Raw genomic sequence first — 18389 nt, 5'->3', positions numbered from 1 at the left:
CTATACCCACTTTCCAATCCCCCCCCTATGCCCCATCCACTGAGGATGGTCATCTTCCTATCACTTCCCACTAGAGACATGGATCAATAAGACGCTCCCCACTCCCACCCCCCTCTCTAGATAAACCCCTGAGTGAACCCCCACTAGTCCAATAAACACAAATAATAATAAAAATAAAATTCAGTAAAGATATCGGTCGAAAACCCACCTGAGCCCTGGCCCCAACATGAGACAACCATAATGGTGAAAATAGCCATTATTAAATAATAACTCCACATCAACCTGCAGCCCTCTATTTCCAAATCTGCGTTTCAACATCACATTGTTATAGCCCAAAAGGGTATAGGAAAATTCAAAACAAAATTAAATTAAAGCATCCCAGCCGATAGTCTAAGGCAGGTTCGGGTCACAGGTTAATTGTGCAAAATTGTGTGAACAGTGTCAATTAAACCATGACAAAAAAAAAGGGAGAAGGGAAATAAAAAGGGTTATGGTCAAAGTGCACCTTTAGCTGTCCCTCTGATCAGGCACAACGGCTGAAATGACATAACCTATGTAAGAATAGAGTTAAACACATTCATTAATTAATCCGGGGATGGTAATAGGCAACCCCTGACATCACCTGTTATCATACATTGTTTCAATAAAGACATCGGTCGGAGCAGTTAGTCCAAGGTAGGATCGAATCACAGTTAAATTGCTCATTCAAATGCCATTAAACCAGCAACAATAATTATTATATAATTACTCAGCATCAACCCTGTAACAATCTACCATGGAGTCTGCATATTAATGTCGCAACGTTATAGCATAAGTGGCTCACGGAAAATTCAAAACAAAATTAAGGCGAATCAACAGTTAGTCCAAGGTCGAATCGGATCACATTTAAATCGCGCATACAGATGACACAAAAACAGCGACAATAGGAAAGAAAAAAGAAGGGAAAAGAGGGAAATGGCTAGAGTGCAGGCCATATAACTATAGCCTTGAAGTGCAAGCCATACCCGACCCAACCTGTTATCACATATTGTATATGCATATTCAACCGACCTTGGCATCTACTTGGATCCCAAAACTCAAAACAACCTGGATATAAAAATAAAAGCATACCAGAAGTTAGTTAGGGACTCGGTCACTCTTGAACTGTGCTAACCGATGTCCCCTTGAACAGCAACAGCAACCAAAATACGTAACCATTAACGGGTCTCGAATGTCTCAGCGCAGACGATAGACGAAGCCCGCTGGTAGCCCGAGGCTAGCGCGTAAGCTAGTGTTGAATCCGGATAGCACGTTAGCTTATTATTATGTACATCGTTCGGCTTGCTCGTTAGCTTCCAAAGAGGCGATACACAAGTACGACCATGAGGTCATCTTTAGCGAGTAACAGAAGTCATTGGGAAGCCCCGCTAGTTGGATGGGCAGAGGACAGTTAGCATGTCCTGGCTTGACAGCAAGTGTTGTGAATAGTCTACCTAATCAATGTACATAGGCCTAAACCACCAAGTCACTCACCCTCCATAGAAATCAAGCAACAGACTCTGGCGACTCCGCGAGATATTCCTTCGCTTTAGCCAACGACCAAAACAAGCGTTGACCACCGACCTTCTCCAACACAGATAATTTCGCGGGAGCGAACAACGTGGGCCTCAGGCCTAGTTTCCATAGCTTAGTCAGGATCACCTTGTACTCGGCTCTCTGAGCTTGAACCTCCGGTGTAAAGTCCTCGAAAATGGCCACTTTGTGATCGCCAAGCCTCAGAGTACCCCTTCTGGTTCGAGCCGACCGCATGATGATTTCCCTCTGCTGTAGTCTGTTCAGCTTGACTATGATGGGTCTCGGCTCTTTGTTCGCTCCGGGAGAAAACCTGCCCGCTCTGTAGGCCGACTCACAGATAGGAGGTATAGGGAGGACGTCTGTCCCTAGTATTTTCTGTAGCAGTTCGGGCACGGTCTCAGAGAGACGGCCTTCACCGCTGGTCTCCGGTACTCCAACAATCCTGACGTTGTGGCGTCTATCCCGGGACTGCATCTCCTCCATCGCCGACTGTAGTTTGTTGACTTCAGCCTGCCTAGCCAGCGGGGCGGATTCGAGACCCGCCATCTTCTCGCACTGCGATGATACCTCCGTTGTTAGCATGGCTAGTTCGTTAGCATTCGGAGACAGCGTGCATCGCCTCCATCTTGTCCGTCAGCGGGACCACCGCCAGCCGTATCTCTTCCGATATGTCACGACGGAGGCTGATACAGAAATCCGCCAACACTTTCTTCTGTGCTTCAGCGATGCGTGCCTCAGATTCTGCGTGTACTTTCTTCTGTGCTTCAGCGATGCGTGCCTCAGAGTCTGCGTGTAGCTTGGTCATGACCAAGAGCACAGCTTCGCTTAACTCCCCGACAGCGGGAGACGGTGTCGTGCCTAATTCTTTCATGGCTCTGGTTTCCACCCCCGCCATCGTAGAAAGTCGAAAAAAGTCAATGAATGTATACTAAACACGACGACCTAGCAACAGATAAAAAAACAAATAAAAATAAAATAAAGACTAGTGGGGAGAAACGTATATTCAGCACGGTAGAAGGGAGCTCATGTGAAACACGTCTACTCCATGATCGCTCAGCTCCGCCCCTCTCTCAAGACGGTTAATATCTTTACTGATAGCAGCTACGCACAGAATATCAGTTTTCTCTACGGAGCGGTGTGGAAAGGGCGAGGTTTTAAGAGAGCAGATGGTACCGCCATAAGACACTGTAGTCAGATAACCAATTTGTTGAAAGCAATAATGAAACCCAAACGAATTGCGATTATCAAATGTGCTGCCCATCAGTCTGATGAGTCTAAGGTGACCAGAGGTAACAACATGGCAGATGTCGCTGCCAAGCAAGTGACAGGTGCGGACAGAGCAGGTAAGGTATTGGTTATCACACATGAGGTGGAGTTGGAAGATAAGATTACTTACAAAGATGTTTTGACCTTTCAGGAAGAGGCGAGTCAGGTGGAGAGAAATCTCTGGTCAGCAAGAGGGGCTAGTAGGGATGGGGCAGGTTTGTGGCGGAACCATGAAGGACTTGTGGTTGCACCAACGGGCCTGGTCGGACTGCTGATCCAAACTGCGCATGATTTCTGTCATGCACACCGGAGAGAGGTAAGGAGGAAAATAGAGGAGTATGGGTTTTGGGCGCCAAACCTGCTACGGCAGATTGATTGTGTAGTAAGTAGATGTGCGATTTGTTTGAAAAATAATGCACGCAGAGGGATCGTTGTGTCCCCGGGACACATCCCCACACCAAATGGCCCAATGAGAGAACTTGTGATTGACTATGTAGACATGATAAAACCGATTAACCAAAAGAGGTACATTCTTGTCGTGGTGTGTCGATTTTCGAAGTGGGTAGAGGCTTGCGCGACTAAACATAAGGATGCCGCCTCAGTGGCTAAGTTCTTATGCCGTGATTTGGTAAGTCGATACGGAATTCCAGATAAAATCTCGTCAGATAATGGCAAAGAATTTGTGGACAAAACTGTACGTTTAGTACTCCAACAGATGGGGATAAAACAGCGTTTCGGGTCCGTTTACCACCCTCAGAGCCAGGGGGCTGTGGAACGCATGAACGGGGTACTCAAGAACAAATTGGTTAAGATCTGTCAACACACAGGTCTAAATTGGCTGAGCGCGTTACTTTTGGCCCTAATGGCGTGCCGATCGAGCGAAATTCGGGGCCTGCGTTTAACACCGCACGAGATGTTGTTTGGCCGATGTATGGTTGTGCCCGGATTGCGCGCAGCGGGTAAAGGTCCGAGTTTGGACAGTCTGGACCACGAGATGCGTGAGTACGTGAAGTACATGTCAAAGCTCCATGGGGCGATCTATGATTATGTCTCTAGTAAACGAGAGACAGAGGAGGAGGAGAATAGGCGGAATACTCCCCAGATAATACCAGGAGATTACGTTTATGTCAAAGTATTCAGACGCAAGTGGTATGGCGCGCGGCGGGAAGGACCGTATGAGGTCGTAAGAGCTACGGAAAGAGCTCTACAGGTTAAAGGATCTTCAATGTGGTTTCACCTTTCGCATTGCGTAAAAGCCCTGCAAGATGGGCAAGAATTGGAATCCGAACCCCTGTTCATTGATCAAGAACAGGAGGAAATGCACGACGAAGGGGAAAATGAAGACGATTATGAGGAACCAGACAGGGGACCACATGATTGTCCCTCTATGGGAAATGAAGGATTTTTGCAGGAGCCAGACAGAGGAGATCATGAATTGGAATTGAAAAATGATGATTTTTCCTCTGTGGACTTTGGCGGAGTACCAACAGCGGAACAGAAGACGCCGGAGGAGATAGCGATTAGCGCAAATGCAACAGAAAGGCCACGGCCAAAAAGGGTTATCAATAGACCTCAGAGGTTTCAATGAGGATAACTGGCAGAATTGCAGCTAAGAGTAAATAGACCTCAGAAGGTCTTTTGCGAAGGAGAAATTTAATTTTTTATGATTTAAGTCTCCTTCGTTTTGATTAGAACTGTTAGTCTTAAGGGCGGTTAGGTGGTCGAGGGGAGATTGCGTTCGTCACCAGCCCCGGAGCTGAGTTGGATTTGCCTGTTCGAATCCAGCTCACAGCTCCGGGGTTGTCACCAGCTTGGCTGGCCGTCTGCACTGATACGATTGGCTGTATCAGAGGGTGGGAGAAGCTGGCGGGGTGGGTCCGGGTCGTTGTAAACAGGGACTCCTACAGTTCGGTCGGGGCGCCTGCTAAGCGCGGATTGGACGTGAGGGGGATAGTGTGGTCCACCCACACGCTACGCCCTCTCAGTGAGAATCCGCGCTGCCAGGTGAAAAGAAGCGGTGATTGGCTGGACGTGTGTCGGAGGAAGCACGTGGTAGCCTCCACTCTCCCATATGATCTGACTGTAGGGGGTAAAGCGCAGCGACCAGGAAGGGACTGGGAATTGGCATACGACTAACATTGGGATGGGGAGAAAATCGGAGGAAAATGGAGAGGGAAAAAGACAAAAAAAAAAAAAAAAATAACTGTTAGTCTTATATTGGTGTGATGTAATAATCTTTTCTTGCAGAGTCAATTACACAAAATAGACATATTTGGTTAATTACATGGATAATGTATAGTCATAAACGAAATAAACTGAGAATGGTACGATGTTCTTTTTGTATAAAGAAACGGACCTAGACTGGATGTCGTATTAATAACTGATAATGTGTATACCTGTGCAAGAAGAAAAGGTAAGTGAAATTATGAATTTTGGATTTTTTTGGATTTTTGGATTTAAAAAAAAATATATATATTTTATGGAAATATTATATCATTTTGATTTTGAAATTTACTGGTTACATAATGAGGGTAGACCCCTCAGAGAAGGGATTGTCGTAAATTAAATTGATCAAAATGACCCGTATAAGCATTACAGGAGGGATCAAAATCATCTAGCGGTTTCTGGAAAAGGCCACAGGAGAATTCAGTCAAAAGCTAACAATGCAACCCTTCACCCTTCACCTAGCAGCTATAGGAAAAAGCCCAGAGTGCCATAAAAATAAGAACAGATCAAATGGCAAACAGATGAAACCTCTTTCCCCACACAACAAAGTGGGATGGAGGGCCCAATACTTAACTTCAAGTCAGAAAATGACGGCCTGAAGGCCAGCACCAGAGTTCTGTTTACTTTAGCTAAGCAGTCCAAACAGGCCATTATTTCAATCTGTATGAGGGTCGCATTCAGGGACACTTGGGTAGATCATTCTAAGAGAAGACTAGTTCCTGTCCCCTCTGTAAGGTCACCTTGTAACGCTGTTTCGCAAGACCCAAATGACTGTCACTTAGAGGGGAGACCTTCTAGCCAATAGAAAAGCATGCTCTCTGGGATGACGGCACTGGATGGCGCAAGGGCGGGGGGGATTCTCTCTTCTCTATAAAACCTGCAGGTTGAATGATGGAGGGGAGACAGAGACACGGAGACACCGAGACGCAGAGAGACACGCAGAGAGAACGGAGAAGCAGAGACTGGAGAATGCACCCCACCAGAGTTCGAGAACAGAGCCGAGAAGAAACCTTCGAGACGAGCTGATTAGAAATAGAAATAATTGATGCTGTAAACCTGATTGATTAAGCTGTTGGATATTCCAATAAAGCAACGGTCAGACCGTTTTCACCCACAGCGCTGTCTCCGCCTCCACGTGATTTCCAAAGGACCACATTTGAATGAACTGTTTACTTTAACGGGAAATACAACGAGCAGAGTAAGCTATTCCACTATACATTAGAGAACGATCATATAGCTATAACATAGCATCATTGAGAATACACGTTAGTTGTTTTCAAGTGGAGGTTCCTCTGCCTCCTGCCTCTGCTTTGGCACTGATCCTTTAACATTTTTGTATTTGTTCTTTGGATGTTTTTTGAACGTGCTAAATAAACTAAACAACCATTCCAACGACCCCATCTCCCTCCTTTCCCTCCCCCTCTCCCTCCCCCTCTCCCTCCCTCTCTCTCTCCCTCTCCCCCTCTCTCCCCCTCTCCCTCCCTTCCCCTCTCCCTCCCTCCCTCTCCCGCTCCATCTCCCTCCCTCCCCCTCTCTCCCTCTCCCCCTCTCCCCCTCCTTCCCCCTCCCTCCCTTCCTCTCCCCCTCCCTCCCTCCCCCTTTCCCCTCCCCCTCTCCCCCTCCCACCCCTCTCCTCTCCCTCCCTCTCCCTCCTCCCCCTCTCCTCTCCCACTCTCCCTCCCTCCCCCTCTCCCTCCCTCTCTCTCTCCCTCTCCCCCTCTCTCCCCCTCTCCCTCCCTTCCCCTCTCCCTCCCCCCTCTCCCGCTCCATCTCCCTCCCTCCCCCTCTCTCCCTCTCCCCTTCCTTCCCCCTCCCTCCCTTCCTCTCCCCCTCCCTCCCTCCCCCGTTCCCCTCCCCCTCTCCCCCTCCCACCCCTCTCCTCTCCCTCCCTCTCCCTCCTCCCCCTCCCTCTCCCTCCCTCCCTCTCTCTCCTCTCCTCTCCTCTCCTCTCCTCTCCTCTCCTCTCCCTCCCTCCCTCCCTCCCTCCCTCCCTCCCTAAACAACAGTGCCAAGCTTACAGCGTCGCTGCTTTTATATACACATATACTCATTACACACACACTACTCTCACACACAGCAAACAAAATACCTAGAAGTCTGTCTGATCTGTCATCCTCCTCTCCTCTCCCCCTACAGCTGTTCCAAGTCACCCTCCTGGACCAAGTTACAGCCCCATCAGCCGCGGTGCTGGGGGCAGATGCTTCTACTTATATTTGTTCTTGATTGATTGTTGTATTGTATTTGTTATTCAAATACATTTTGATTTAAGCAAGTTAGCTGTTCCAAGTCACCCTCCTGGACGCTTGTATCCTTTCGGCAAGCAACCTTCCCTTCCGCGTTGCTCTGATTGGCCGAGCGTGCGCACGCGCATTAGCCGCGATAAGCCCCTCAGCCAGGCAGGAATACTAAACTCCAGTTAACCTAATTCATACAAATGGAAGTATTGATTTCGCCGTAACGAATCATTAAAAAAATATACCGTTAACTGGAATATGTTGTTTCTTTACACATATGTTGGATTATGTAATTGGTTTGTCATGACAACCCAATAAAAAATCACGAAATAACCGGTGGTTATGCATCATTGTTTACAATGAACGGTGGGGCTAATCGAAAGGACTGGACACGGACAAGTTAAACTAACCTAAAGTTAGTTGTTCACCAACAATCTACAGACACCAACAAACACAGAACCGGACTGTTATATTAAATTAATTGATTGCTGTTTAACTTGTTCGTGTTGTGGGCTTGTTAAGTTGAATCAGGTGTGGTGCTGGTGGTGGAATTTAACAAATACATGGAACGGCTGGGGTGCTTCGAGGAGAGGATTGGGAAGCACTGTCTAGAGCAGTGATTCCCAACCTGGGGTCCGCCAGACCACAGATGATTTGAGGTATTTTTTTTTTTTTTTATCATCAGAAGCATGAATAGTCTCTCCACTACAATAAAAAATAAAGATAAATAAATAAACATCTAGACATGATTTTTGAACGTTAACAGTAGGCTACCGGGTAGCCGCTAAAACGCGAATCAGTTGACTGTATCACTTTCTGTAGCTAGCCTAGCACGCTAGTTAACTTTCTCGGCTCGTCTGCAGTCAGCCGCCAGAGGCGAAAATGTGTGACAAACGAAAAGGAGATGACGGCAGCTCATCTGCAAAAAAAGTTAGGACCTACAGCAATCGCGAAAATTACATCACCATGGGCTTCACTGAGGGACCAGACGACCTGAGTGTGTGATTTGTGGAGAAAAGTTGGCAAACTCGAGCCTGAAGCCCAGCAAGCTGAAGAGACATCAGGCGTCTAAGCACCCAGAAACCGTTGGGAAGGATCCAGACTTTTTTCGGAGGAAAGAACAGTCTCTCAAGGCGAACAAGCCTGTTGATGTTAGAGTAGCGTGGAGCAGGGGTGGCAGTGATTTACAGAAGGCTACCAAAGCCTCCTTTGAGTGTTCGCTTTTAATTGCAAAAGCAAAGAAACCGCACAATATTGGCGAGCAGCTCATCAAACCAGCCTGCATCAAAATGGTTTAGAAACTGTGCGGCCCACAGGTGGCGGATAAACTAAAATCAGTACCACTCTCAAACAATGTAGTGAAAGACCGAATTGATAAGATGTCAAGTGATTGCGAGCAGCAGCTATCAGAAAAGCTTAGAAAGGGTCCATTTGCCATACAACTTGATGAAACTACAACTGTCGCAGACGAGGCTGTGCTCATCGTTTATGTGCAATATATTGAAAATGAGGATCTGAAGCAGGACATTCTCATGTCAGTCAACCTTACTACCACCACTCGAGGTGAGGATATTTTTACTGCAGTGGATTCTTACTTCATTCAACATAAATGCAAACCGTTTACCATTAGGGCCTGATTTGAGAGGATGAATACAGGATTTGAATATTGGCCAAAATTTTGAAATACATATGGTGCAAGATTAGATTTGTTGATTGAAGGCACAAGTCAAAGAAGCATAGTGGGTCTAATTATGATGCATATGCCTGTGTATAAGCAGTTTGTTATTAAAATGACAAAAAAAAGGTATTAAACCCAGCTAGGACAGATTCTCTCTGCTACTGATTGGAATTTCCTGTCTCATATTTAGTTTAATTTGTTGCATTGATTTGTTCCATAAATGCAAACCGTTCACCATTAGGGACTGATTTGAGAGGATGAATACGGGATTTGAATATTGGCCAAACATTTTGAAATGCATATGGTGCAAGATGAGATTTGTTGATTGAAGGCACAAGTTAAAGAAGCATAGTGGGTCTAATTGTGATGCATATGCCTGTGTATAAGCAGTTTGTTATTAAAATGACAAAAAAGGTATTAAACCCAGCTAGGACAGATTCTCTCTGCTACTGATTGGAATTTCCTGTCTCATATTTAGTTTAATTTGTTGCATTGATTTGTTCCATAAATGCAAACCGTTCACCATTAGGGCCTGATTTGAGAGGATGAATACAGCATTTGAATATTGGCCAAACATTTTGAAATGCATATGGTGCAAGATGAGATTTGTTGATTGAAGGCACAAGTCAAAGAAGCATAGTGGGTCTAATTGTGATGCATATGCCTGTGTATAAGCAGTTTGTTATTAAAATGAAAAAATAAGTATTTTATGGTATCTTATTAGGAGGGGGTCCGCGAATTTCATCAGAGATGTTTGGGGGTCCCTGGGGGGAAAAAGGTTGGGAACCACTGGTCTAGAGTAATGTGCATAAGATTTTGCGTTATGAGTGACAGTTATATTATTGATGTTGCACTCAAGATTTTGTTATGTAATAAAGTGGTACATATGTAATAAAATAACAATATACTGTTGATTTGTCTGCCGAGTTGTGAGATTGCAGTTAAATAAAGTATTTATTTTACGTCTTAAAATGTTGTGGTGAATGTTATTTTGTAAAGCATTGCATATAAAATACCATGAATGTATTTTTTATGAATTAAAGAGGGGATACGTCTTCAGATCTTTGAGCCCCCTACACACAGTATATATTTTCATGTCTAAGCGACTGACCTGCAGTTACACAGGGATAGACGATAGGGGGCGCTTTTTTCCATTCTGAGCTGCTGGAGGAGCTGCTGTACCAACGGGAGACTGTTGATGAAATATGAAATCAGATTGCTAATAAAAAAATTAAACGCTAATATGTTACACACACATTACAGACATATGTTCGGATCCTGGGGAAGGTATTCTTCGATCAACGCAATATTGATACCATATAGCCCTTACCTTGACTAGGATGAGCTCCAAAAAGAATATTCCAATTATCTGATCGTCATTCCAAGTATTGATGTCGATCGTGTTGCCAACATAATCCACCAAAGAACATGGACCAAGAGTGCTTGATTCTCCTCAATCCATGCGTTATAAACGCTTGTCCTGCCCGACAAGGAAAACCTGGACCGGACTGTTTAGATCGACACACAGCCCAAGCCAGACAGTTTCAAAGGATGTGCAATACCGGCATCAAGGCGGCAGGCGGCGGTATTGGACGTTTGCAATCTCAGACTCATTCCCAATGATAACACAGCATAACAATGCCTCGATGGATTATGAATGGGAATATCGAATAAAATAAATAACGATAGAAAACCCGACTTTTCTCGGGTTTGGCGCCCCAAGCGTTGGCGAGTTAACCCGACTTATCTCGGGTCTGGCGTCCAATGAGTAATTTAGTAAGTTGTCCGCATAAAGTGCAATTTTGTGTGGGGTGTCTCTAATTATTATAGGGGCAATTTCTTCTGTTTGTTTTATAAATTGGGCTAATGGTTCGAGGGAAAGCGCGAAAAGTCCTACGTAAGACCTAGAGACCGGGAAGAGTGAGGAGCATATTTTGCCAGTCATTATCATTGCTGATGGCGAGGCATAAAGTACTTTAATCATATGTATACATTTCTTTCCAAGTCCCATAGCCTCCAGCACCGTCCCAAAGATATGACCATTCTAGTCTATCGTAGGCCTTCACGGCATCCAAAGACAGAACCGTGGCTGAAGTTATATTGTCCTTACTGTTGTCAATTATATGCAATAATCTTCTGAGGTTATCTGCGGCTAAGCGTCCCTGAATAAATCCGGTTTGATCACAATGTACCAGCACCGTCATATACTTTGGCCACTTTGTTTATGGTTTGATTCAGTTTTTAGTAGAATAGAAAATATATGAATGATAAAATGAGAACATAAAGTGCAGACATACTATAAAATCTAAATGTTGAGAGAGAGAGAGAGAGAGAGAGAGAGAGAGAGGCTTTTAAATACAGACAGATATTTCACAGACACCAAGCAATGCTGTTGCATTTCATGGCAATCTCAGTCACACAGACCATCGTTCACAGTTTCACACCAAACTTTGAGGGGAGGGGTGTTATGTAGCCTATTTGAGCACACCTGAAGACTGGGCTGTTGTTGATATGCAAAGATGGCTGTGGTCGGTGGCACTTAGCACCGGGTGCTCACGACACCTGGCTACTTGACTTTGCATGACAATTGGCTCAGAGATGGACAAGCAGCCGTTTTTCCGTGTGGCCCTATCACGTCGCGTCACCGTTTATTATCGTGCAGGGGACAATAACTGCATTCTGAAAAAACATGCCGGGGACATGTCCCATGTGTCCCCCCCCCTTAGTTACGCCCCTGTGTCACAGTATGATGTCATAATCAAACATTCTAGAACATTTGTGATGTCACAGTATGATGTCATAATAAAACATTCTAGAACATTTGCGATGTCACAGCATGATGTCATAATCACACATATTCAACAATTCTCTCCGAATATCTCATTGTGTGTCTTTGAACAGTACTGAACAGTACTGAACAGACAGACTAAACAACATAGATTGAAGCCTGCATTTCTCAACCAAGATGCCTTTCCTACCATTTAGCTTTGGAAAGGTGAATGTCCACAACGGCTAGCTAGCTGTTCTACTTGAATACTGAATGTTAATATTGAATCAGACAATATTGAATACTGAATGTTAATATTGAATCAGACAATATTGAATACTGAATGTTAATTCAGGTTGACAGTTGACATCATTTGACAGTTGACAGGGGGCTGGAAGGTTGATCTAAAGGGGACATGCATTATAAATGCCTTTTTTCTGTGTTTCACAAATTCAGCCTGAGACGTTCAGAGTCACTCCGGCCCGTGCGCACACACGCACACACACTATTGTCACCTGTGTGTCGTTGCGCTCTGGGTAGTGTATCTGTAGTAGAGCGCTGTGTAGGCTACATCATCTGGATGGACTGTTCCTGTGCGAGCAAGCATGCATACTATGGAATTTAATCCTGCCGGCGCCACTGCCGGCCCACACCCCGGCCCACACCCCGGCCCACACCCCGGCCCACACACCGGCCCACACCCCGGCCCACACCCCGGCCCACACCCCGGCCCACACCCCGGCCCACACCCCGGCCCACACACCGGCCCACACACCGGCCCACACACCGACTCACACACTGGCCCACACCCCGGCCCACACACCGGCCCACACACCGACTCACACACCGGCCCACACCCCGGCCCACACCCCGGCCCACACCCCGGCCCACACACCGGCCCACACCCCGGCCCACACCCCGGCCCACACCCCGGCCCACACCCCGTCCCACACCCCGGCCCACACACCGGCCCACACCCCGGCCCACACACCGGCCCACACACCGACTCACACACTGGCCCACACCCCGGCCCACACACCGACTCACACACTGGCCCACACCCCGGCCCACACACCGGCCCACACACCGGCCCACATTAGTGGCCCACACACCGACTCACACACCGACTCACACACCGGCCCACACACCGGCCCACATTAGTGGCCCACACACCGACTCACACACCGACTCACACACCGACTCACACACCGGCCCACACACCGGCCCACATTAGTGTGTGGGCTAGTGTGTGGGACAGTGTGAGTCGTTGTGTGGGCCGGTGTGTGAGTCGGTGTGTGGGCCACTAATGTGGGCCGGTGTGTGGGCCGGTGTGTGAGTCGGTGTGTGAGTCGGTAAAAAACAAATACATTTTTATTTATTTATTTTTGGACCAGTCCACTTTACTTGGTCATGCTGACATGGTAGAGGAGGATCATCAGTATATAGAGAGGTTGGTCATGCTGACATGGTAGAGGAGGATCATCAGTATATAGAGGTTGGTCATGCTGACATGGTAGAGGAGGATCATCAGTATATAGTGGTTGGTCATGCTGACATGGTAGAGGAGGATCATCAGTATATAGAGGTTGGTCATGCTGACATGGTAGAGGAGGATCATCAGTATATAGAGGTTGGTCATGCTGACATGGTAGAGGAGGATCATCAGTATATAGAGGTTGGTCATGCTGACATGGTAGAGGAGGATCATCAGTATATAGAGGTTGGTCATGCTGACATGGTAGAGGAGGATCATCAGTATATAGAGGTTGGTCATGCTGACATGGTAGAGGAGGATCATCAGTATATAGAGGTTGGTCATGCTGACATGGTAGAGGAGGATCATCAGTATATAGAGGTTGGTCATGCTGACATGGTAGAGGAGGATCATCAGTATATAGAGGTTGGTCATGCTGACATGGTAGAGGAGGATCTCCAGTATGTGGAGAGGTTGGTCATGCTGACATGGTTTGATTGATTGATTGATTGAAAACTTTATTAACAGATTGCAGAATGGGTACAGTACAGTACAGCTCAATACTGTCATGGTTTTTGCCTTATTTCACCTTTCTGTGAGGGACAGCTGTCTATTTTTGCTTTATTTCACCTCTGTGAGGGATAGTTGTCAATCCCTGTTCCCTGTGGTTAATTGCCTCATGGGTCGGCAGGTGTGTGGGCTTGATTGCACCTGATGCAGTGCAGCTGTGCCTATGGCCATGTGGAGTCTATTTAAGTTTGGAGATTGCAGTGTCAACTGCTTTTTCATTTCCTAGTGTTTTTTTTCCTTTTGGTCACGCTCATTATTTTGAAGTGTAGTCTCATCTCTGATTCAGAATTGAGCTTTATGGTAGTCATTCTTATTTTAGGCTACTCACGTGATTCTACACATAAACTCCCTTAGTGGAGATTTATTGTTTTATTTTTTCCAATATAAACTCCTTTATTAGGAGGTGTCCTTGTGGCTTATTTACTTTTATACTATACCTCTTTATTGAGAGTAGTCCTGATTTTTGGGACTTGATTTATTTTCTTAATTACTCACTTTGAGATTTCCACCTGTAAAGGTTGTTTTCTGTTGTTTAATTTCCCCCCTCCTAAAATATCTGCATAAGCAGTCTAGTGGTTGTCCGTTTAACGGATAACTTTAAGAGTCCGTTATCTGCTCATGACCCCCAAACACAAACACACACACACACACACACACACACACACACACACACAGCCCTCCAGTGGCGGTTGGAATGCCCCACGGGCCCAGAGGCGAGATAGACAGCTCGGGCCCCCCCCCCCACACCGATATTGGTTTGATTGATTGATTTAAAACTTTATTAACAGATTGCAGAATGGGTACAGTACAGTACGGCTCAATACATACAAGTGTTAAGGGGATGCAGACCAGAGAAAGACTTTCGTCTTGTTTACATCAGGGTCCCCCATTTTCAATTCATCATAACATATATGACATACACGACATACAAATAGACAGTACTGCTACATCTATACATTTATGACATACCAGATTTGCAAATACAGTACTGTTTGTGATACAAAAAGAGTCCAGAAAAGAGAGTATATACATTTGACGTAGAAACTGTACATTGGAGGAGGTTGGGTAGGTGGGGTGGGGCTGGGGGGGACTGTACATTGGAGGTGGTTGGGTGGGTGGGGTGGGGGGGGGGACTGTACAACTGTACAAGCAAAACTGTACACTGTAATATTGACAAAACCATACTTGGTAATTTACTGTACATTGGAGGGGGTAGGGTTAGGACATTTACAGGGGCCAGTTTCGAATTGCAGTCTCCCGTAGGTGCTCTTTGAGAGTGGTTTTGAATATTGTTTTGGCTTCAAAAGTTATGCTGTTTTCTTTTTCTTCTTTTTCAGGTTTTCGTTCAGGATAGGTGTAATAAAGGGTTAAAAATAAACCCCATGGGACATTATTTCAACCTGTTACCTGTTAAAATCTTAAAATAGACACTTCAAGGATTAAGAAAAAACTATGTTTCCATCTAGACTACTAGGTCTTTGTAGACGGCTGTGTTCTACCCCAAAATGCCCAGAGTGGGAGGGTAGTTTATTAATAACCAGTGTTGTGTGGCTATGTTTGTAAAGAAACCGACGACACAAATTCAAAAGGGAAACTTATTATCACTTATCACTTATTTTTTAAGTAACGCTAAGTGATTATTTGCACGTGAATATTTAATGTATTAATATTATTTTAAGCCGCATAGACACCGAAACCCACGCGCGCGCCTGCACCCTGCTATCCGACCACAGCGGTTTGATTGACAGCTGGCTGTCAGGACTGTAGGAGGTTCGTGCTGATGTTGTCGTGACAACGGCTAAAAAAACAACACTATCTGTCATTAACCGCTCATCTCTTGTACACAGGTTCACACAAAGCAGTAGTTAGTTCCTTTTTCTAAATCATTTGTGGATAACGTTAACGTTACACCTCAAAAGCTTGGCTATATTTGGATATTTTATATTATTTCCAGCCTCTTTCTATATTATTCTGACCACCGTGTCTGTGTGTCCGTTGCTGCAAAGATAATGATCCAGTCGTTGGGCAGAAGTGGTAAGATACGACTGGCTGTGGGGGCGACCGCTGGCCTTGGCTTGATCGCGTTCCTGATCTACAAAAAAGTAAGCAGGCGAAGATCACAACAGCTGCTTTACGACGCCCTGAACTACAAAGAAGATGGACCAGTGCTGCTGCTGGAGTCTGCTGTTGATGCCCAAGGTAGGTTGACAAGTTAATATAAGTGTTTCACTTTCACACAACCCTTACTAAAATCCCTAATAAAATAAAATCCAGTTGCAGGCACACAGTCCTTTCCTCTGCACCATGCCCCCCCCCCCCCCCCCCATTTACATTTAGTCATTGATCTGATGCTTTTTTCCAAAGCGACTTACAAGTTGTGTACAACAAGTCAGCAGGAAGAGTACAACTCTGGCAGCTAAGTAAGTAACATTGTTCGTCAAACAGTGTTGAACTTGAGTGCTACAGTGTAAAGACATATTAGCATAGTAGATAGTAGTATACGTGAAGTGGATTCCCAAGCTGTTTCTGTTCTGCTCTGTTCAGAACCGGGTGCTCTGTACTCTGCGTTGTGTCTATATCTCTAAAGCTCTGGGAATTACTTCTATCTTCTCAGCGGTGCAGGCAGAAGGAATTAGGAGGAAAAGGTAGTTAACAACAGCTGTTTAATCAAAGTTTAAGAGTGTATACAAATTACAATAAAGAATGCTATAGTTGTGATCAAAAACACTATGCCGTAATTGAACACAACCAGGCTAATATAACAGTAAAGAGAATGCTAGTTGATAAGTTGTTGAAAGTCTTTGTTCTCTGCTGATAACAGAGGATTCTGTTTTTCCCTCCAAAAAGTTCCTTTGTCCTTTGCCCGCCTTGCTTGTGGATGAGATGGTAAGAGGTCTTGTCTTGGTGAGTTGGGTTTTCCAGAGTTCCTCCTCTCCCCATCACACCCAGATCTTATAGCCAAGACCTGCAGGATCTTGTGATGTCATCAGAATGACATCATCAAATTCTTTCCTCCAATCCCAGGCCTGCTAAGCTTGAATTTGAAAATAGGGGTTTGGCTTAATAGGCCAACCCTCTTCACATAAACCCAGATATATCATACTTAAACACATCAAGATATATTGATTACATAATCACAGATATATCATACTTAAACACATTTTGTTATTTTTAGGACTAGTTTCACCTTAAGTGAAACTAATCTTCTTTACCACAAAGTCGGCTGACTTTCAATAAATTGCTACCAAGTCTAATCATTCTGTTAGCTTACATCAATATTTTATACAGTTTTAGTATGACTTCAAAATTATTACCACAATGTAAACACTTCTAATTATATTTTACACAGTTTAATATGGCTTCAGAATTATTATCCCAATGTAACCACTTCTAATTATATTTTCATATCAAAAGCTAAGTTGTGTGTGTGTGTGTATGTGTGATCAGATTGTGTGAATGTGTGTGTGTGTGTCTATGTGTGTGTGTGTGTGTGTATGTGTGTGTCTGTGTGTGTGTGTCTGTGTGTGTGTGTGTGTGTGTGTAATCATTGTCTTTGGCCGACCAGTTGGCCCTTTGATGTCTCCTAAGAGGAGACACATGTTTCTCTAGAATTGGTGTGTGTGTGTGTGTGTGTGTGTCACAGGAGACTCCAGCGATAACATGTTTACGTGACCTTTTGGTCCTTTGTTCCGATCTACAGAGCCCATTGTCTTAAACTCTTCCAAGGGCATGGCAGATGGCCCTTGGGTTCCTGTCGTAAATAGAATTATTTGACCACTCACTCCATATGTAAATCGACCTCTGTGTGCCCACAATGGCAATCAGTCTCTGTAAACACACACACAATCTATGAACTATAGTTTGAGGGCTAAGTGTTTCTACACATTAGTTTGATCATGAGATCTATGTTTCCAGAATCTACCACATTTCCACACTCAGATAGTTTACCTATCCTTAATATGTCAAACATAGATATCAATCTCTACACACTACTATCTAGATAATACTTAAGACATTTTAAATCATATTAGGATAAAATATATATGGTTTGCCACACTCAGATTCTAAAATTCAAATGAGCAGTTTCAGTTTTTGTGATCCCGTGTACAGTCTTTAACAACCTGTTCTCGTACCAAGATCAATTTCCATTGGTTTCAACTGTGAGTTGTCAAATTCTGACTTGGAGCATTGAGGAGGGGGGTTCATGTTTTCTAGATTTGACCCGGCCTCCTCTTTATTGCTCAGAGCTGGTGCAGTTCACGACTGCTGGGTGCAACCCCCCATTCTGGGAGGTGGAATTTAGAAAGCAAATTGCCTTTCTCATCACACCCCATCTTCTGTCGAGCACATCTTGACTTGTGTTGACCTCTATTAGGGGGTAGAACCCCCTGCTGTATTTTCTATTGCTGTCACAGCTGTGGGGAGGTCGTCACTGGCTGCTCGACCCCCGTTGACCCTTGGATGTGGAAGAGGTTCGCTTCTCTCCCCCTCCGCCTGGTCGTTTATAGGGGCGATAGCAGCTCCACCCTTTCGCTTGTTGACCCCCTGGTCAATGGTTGAGGCCTTGCGTCTGTTGACAGCCGGAGTTGTTGCTGAGGCCTAGCCGCCTGTCTCCTCGTT

Source organism: Notolepis coatsorum, assembly GCF_963971535.1.
Source record: "Notolepis coatsorum genome assembly, chromosome: 10".
NCBI classification, from domain to species: Eukaryota; Metazoa; Chordata; class Actinopteri; order Aulopiformes; family Paralepididae; genus Notolepis; species Notolepis coatsorum.
This window is presented reverse-complemented; position numbering follows the sequence as displayed.